The sequence below is a fragment of the Hyperoodon ampullatus genome (assembly GCF_949752795.1).
Source record: "Hyperoodon ampullatus genome assembly, chromosome: 8".
Taxonomy (NCBI): Eukaryota; Metazoa; Chordata; class Mammalia; order Artiodactyla; family Ziphiidae; genus Hyperoodon; species Hyperoodon ampullatus.
The window spans coordinates 102610860-102616686 of NC_136921.1; the positions used below are offsets into that span (position 1 = coordinate 102610860).

The 5827-nt window shown below is 44.0% G+C and overlaps 1 pseudogene across 1 annotated transcript; it reads right to left on the reverse strand.

The window, feature by feature from the left end:
* Positions 1-1688: 1688 nt before the first annotated feature.
* On the reverse strand, positions 1689-3157 carry LOC307056892 (heterogeneous nuclear ribonucleoprotein H-like; annotated as a pseudogene). Its single transcript has one exon. The product of its transcript is annotated as a heterogeneous nuclear ribonucleoprotein H-like (transcript).
* Between the last annotated feature and the right edge of the window lie 2670 nt (positions 3158-5827).

Below are 5827 nucleotides of genomic sequence, written 5' to 3' on the forward strand. Positions count from 1 at the left end.
GAACTCTATTCAATATCCTATGATAAACCATAATGGAAAAGAATATTAAAAAATGAATGTATATATGTGTACAACTGAATCACTTTGCTGTACAGCAGACATTAACACAACATTGTAAATCAACTATACTTCAATACAAAATTTAAGAAATAAATAAGATAAAACAAGAAAAAATTGTGCTTTTCCAACCAGGTACACATTAGCTGTTGAGATCCACCCCCTGCCTCAACATTAGTGGATACCTTATAGTCAGTGTGTGAGATGGACCAGTCCTGCAAGCTTGGCAGGCATAGATGTAGAGGCATGGTTCTGGGAGGGCTAGAACCCTCAGTGGTCATTTTTCACAGCCAGAGACCCCTCCCCTTACAGTAGCACATACTTCATAGGTTCAAGTCAGGGGGATTTTGTATGCTGAGGAAGCAGCTGACAACTTTCATAATCTGGAGAAATTGGGCCTCCTGGGCTTCCCATTGCCCGCGGGTTGGTTCACCTCCTGAGTGGCCTCATTCCCTGCAACCCCCCACCCAACATGTGTCCTCTGTGCTTCGTCACTCTGGGACTACCTGGCCCCTCCCCCTCCTTTCCTTAATTTCATCACCAGTCATTGCCATGGCATCCTGGTTTTGCTCATCCTAAAGTGTAACCCTGTTTCCATCTTTTTGACACAGCTATTGTCCCATTTTTTTCCCTCTACGTGGCTTTGCATTCGAATCTGCACAGCACAGGAAAAGAGGACATGTTTGGGGGTCAGAGAGATTTGGGTTGGAACCTTGACTTTGTCACCTAGCATGTGAGTGACCATATATGTGTCACTTCAATTCTCCAGTGTCAGTCTCTGCATCCATACAATCGGGTAGTCATATCTACCCTGCAGAAGTCAAGACTATATATAAAGGCAACACAGAGTCCCTGGTGCAAGTGGCTGGTTCACAAATGTAGGAATGGCAATCTTTTAGTCTGCTGTTTATTGAGAAATTACTATGTGGCAAAAACACACTCGCATATGCACATAAATGGATACGTACATACATATATATATATATATATTTTTTTTTTTGCAGTTTTTAAAAGGAAGATTTATTCAACAAGTTTCACTTAGCGCAATACACCTAAAAGGAAAATCATAATACAATGAAAAGATTTAAATCAAGGCCTCAGAATTTCATACAAACACCAAGACCAAAATCCTAAAGTATTGGTATTGCGTCTCAAATTTTCCCCATTAACTTAAAAAAAAGCTTAAACTTACGTGCCATAGAGGTTATTAAATGAAACTAGAATTAACAAACATGCCAAATGTTTCACTTTTAATTTTAGACACAGCTCCTATAGAGTTTTACAAAAAAGCATGTCTTTCAACAACGCATCCAAGCAGTGTTCAGTGTAATGTGGTGTAAGCAACATTTAACATAATTCAACTGCTTTAACCTAAATACACCTACTGCTTAAGTACATCCTACAATATAACTAACTTGAGAAAAGCTGAAAATTAACAGTAACAGATTACTCAACCTAGTTACATCCTAAATGAATGTTTGTGTTCAAAAATACTGAACCTTAAGTCTTTAAAACAATCCTGGTTTCCACTTAGAGTAAGCATAAATCACAAGTTTGTATTGTAAAACTGAAAACTTAAGTTTTGTTTTTCTTTTAAAAAATGTTGACCAAGAGTCAGTGATCAGGATCAATTACATTCCCCATCCACCACTCATACTGGACATGCTAGACATCCCTCCCATTCCGTTCACTCCCATAGATGCTCGGCTTCCACTACTGTAGTAGCTGCTGTTCACTGCTCCTTGGCTGCCTGTGCAATGTTTGATTGAAAATCACTGGAGTTTTCCTGTAAAACTTGGTCATATCCACTCATGCTGCTCTGGCCACCATAGCCGCCTCCATAACCACCACTCAGCTGCTGACTGGTTGGGCCGCCATAACTGGACTGGTTTGACAAGCCCATGCCTCCCATCATTTGGCTACCATAAGCACCACCGCTTGCTCCTGCTGTAGAATTCAAGAAGAGTTCTACATATCTGTGTTCGTAAGCACCACCGCTTGCTCCTGCTGTAGAATTCAAGAAGAGTTCTACATATCTGTGTTGCATATTTGCTTTGTCTTTTGACATAGCTGCCACAGCATCTTCATGAGTTGCAAACTCGACGTCTGCTTCACCAGTTACTCTGCCATCGGGACCAGTTTCAATATGTACTCTCACAGGGTTGAGTGGTGAAAAAAAATTATAAATGTCATTCTCAGTAGCTCTGTAAGGTAATCCCCGCATGTGTACACAGTGTCCTGTTGTGCTCTGGAAAGTAGAGCCACCATCCCTGTATCAGTGATCTGACATTCCTGAAAAACAATAATTGAGGTCTCTTCCAAATCTATCTGACCCAAATCCATAGCCATCATTATAGCCATTATAATCATCATAGCCTCCATAACCTCCACCATAAGCACCACGCCTCATCCTTTCAAAGCCAGCTCCTCTTCCAATGCTGTTATACCCTCTGCCAGCCCCAGGTATGTCATAGGGACCTGGCCGCTGCATGGCCATAAGTTTTCGTGGTGGATCATAGTGAGTTCTAACTTCAGCTCGACTGCTCTTAAAGATTTCGATATACCTGTGCCCCATTCTTTCCTTGTGTTTCTTTAGAGCCTTTTCAGCTATTTCCTGTGAAGCAAACTGCACGAAGGCCTCCCCCGTACTCCTCCCCTGGAAGTCCACTGGCAATGTTATCCCATTTGGCACGATTTCCAACCCTGAGAAGAACTGAACAATTTCTTCCTTGCTACATCCAAAGGGGAGTCCTCTAAGCCATACAAAGCCATCATTGGCCGTGTCAGGACTATTTGGACCAGTATGCTTCAACACCCAATCCATTTCAACGTTGTTTGACTTGAATACTTCAACATATCTGTGTCCCATAGTTTCTCTGTCTTTTTTCAGGGCCAATTTGACTTCATCTTCTGATTCAAGTTCAACAAAAGCCTCACCACTCGGTCTGCCTTCTCTGGTGTAGATGAAACGAATACCTTGAGCCCCATTTTGAATTTTGCAGTCAGAAAAAAACCGCTGCACTTCGTCGGCCGAGCAAGACCAAGGCAAGCCCCGGACCTTCACCACGAATCCCTCACTGCCTTCGGTGCCCAACATCATCGTCTTAGGGGGTCCTGGTGTCGAAACAGCCTGCAAGACAGGGACGAGGTTCAGAACTGAGAAATGTTAAAATTAAACAGCCCTCCGATCTCGAAACGCCCTGCCGGCAGGCGGCGCCTCTGTAAAGGTCGAGCCCGTGCGGACGTTCCGACCCAGGCGACTCCAACACCGAACGCCCAGTTGGCCACCGGCCGGGTCCCTGAAGCCGCTCTGCGCACCAGGTACCAGTGCCCCAAGCCGAGGGGGCACCCGGGCTAGCGCCAGCGTGGAGGCAAGGAAAATCCATACATACATATTAAATGCATTTAGTAAGGTTGCATATACACACATGCCACTGCCCAGATGGATGATGCATAATATGTCCCTTCTTTATCCTAGCTAAGTTTCCTTCTTGAGGTCCAAACCTGGCCGGCTAGTAAGAAAACAAACTTGCCAATTAAAAAATTACCCAAACTTCTTTTTGGTTTCATGTCCTTTTGGTTTAAATGTATTGCTTTAGGTCAGTGCTAGGACCCTCAGTATCCATTCTTCCCTTTCTCTGTCTCAAGACAGGGGTCTGTGTGTATGAAGAGCTTACTGTGAGCTCATGGTGGTGGGAGGGAGCGTGCATTTTCTTGGAGCTCTTGCTATGTTCTCTTTGTGCTAACCATTCCTTCCCCTCTGGGTCACTGATCCTACAGTGGGTATTTGCCATTGCTTGGTTGGTGACTTCAAGTCGACCTCAGTGCTCTCAGAGCCACCTATACTCCTGAGACCTGGCCGTGTCTCTCCTTGGGAACCCTTCACCCAGATAAGCTGCCTCGTGACCCACCTTCCACATCCCTGCTCCGGATGGTAACAGAATTACCATCCGATGTGGTAAAGGGGAAAAGGAATAGAAAGTAGAAAGCTTTCTGGGGAACCCTTGTTTCAGGGTGGGATGGGTTAAAAGAGTTTGAGGGCCTTATATATTTTTAAAAAGTTTATTGAGAGAAACCAGGACAACTCCCTTCAACCAAAGAGATTCTAAAAATAATAAAGGCCTTTTTATCCAATGGGGTCATGTAAATTTTTTATTCCATTTGGAATAAAGCAAGCATGTGAATTCCCAGCCCTTTTTAATCTGTCACTCGTATATAATATGTCAAAGGGCTGGCGCCAAAAATGTGGATTACATATGAGTGAGTTGGAAGGCTTTTTCTGACATAAGTATGCCTTAAATTACATACTGTTCATTTGGTTTTTAAAATGTGGAGTTCTATTTTTTTGTGGTTGTCAAATATGTCTTGGAAAGCTATAAAATTTCTCAGTAAGGATCAGAAGTTTTCTGCTGAACAAAGCCGACGCTACTCTTTTGGTGCTCCGTGTACTGCTATTTGGAGATCAGTGAGGTTTATTTGTGTTTCATTAATCATTATTGCTTGAGGTTGAATAATAATCATCACAGAGATAATAAATATCCCGTGCCACTCTGATTTCTTTGCTTAAGAGTTGCCAAGAGGTGGATGGACATCGCAAACTGGAACCTGACGTCTGGGTACACCGTGCCTTGGGTGGAGGAGGTGGAACCTACACGCTGTGATTTCAGAGGCTCATGGAGATGAGGTATGCTCACACTACAGGGATAATTGAGGTCTGAATTGTCTTTTCATGGGACACACTGAGCAGGAAGTAAGGGAAAGTAAAATCCCTCACACACGGTTAACACAGAGCTGCATTTATGTTGTACCTACTAAGAACAAGGCAATGGACCATAGGTTCTGATTCCTGTGTCCTTTTATCCCCACAGGGATGCTGTGAGGCTGCGGTGGCACTGTGGGTCCTGGACGACTGAGTCTCTGACAGTTGAGCTCAGGGACCCCGGGTCAGGCAGAGGATGAGTGGCTGAGCTGCCCTGAGTGCCCAGGTCTCTCTCAGTCCCTTCAGGCAGGGCTCACAGCACCACTCAGGAAAGCCTTACTGTTGCATTTTTACAGTGAGGTTTTCAGAAGTGAAAAAATCTGTTCTTTTTTGGCATTTCCCCAACTCAGTAAGTGACAGGGCTTAGATTTCACCTAGTTCTGCAAAGTAAAGCAAAATCAGTCTTCAGGCAAAATCTGTCCCAGACTGTCAATATGTAAAACAGCGATAAAGACAACATTAGTATATAATCATTTTGTAAATCTGTATTATAACATTTACTAGTAAAATTAATCAATGAGAACAATTAGGGTATCTTGACAATCACAAACATTTAAAAACTGTTTAAAATGTAACTAATAGTTTTACATCAACTTCAGCATCCAATTTATTTCTTAGTTTCATGGTGTTTGAAAATCTCAAATTTAAAAATATGACCAGTTGAAAATGCTAAATTCTTTCTACAAGGTCCAGGTCCTCTAGGTTACTCAGGGGAAGGTTGACAGGGGGCTCCAGATCACAGCTAGGTGTGCTGAGCTGCACATAAGCCCTGGACAGGACCCTGAGTGGTGTCTGGGCAGGAAGCCTTCCCGGTTCACCTCTGGGCCCTGGTTTTGGAGTCCCCTCCTTGGCCACACTCACCTGGAGCCTGCGCTGGCCCTCGTTGGCGGTGTGGCACACCAGCCCCCCACTTAGGGAGACAGATGGTTGTCCCCATTGACCAGCTCCTCTCTAATCTCTGGGGTGGGGCTCTGTAATGACAGTGACTGGCAGCCGGCCTAGCCTGGAGGT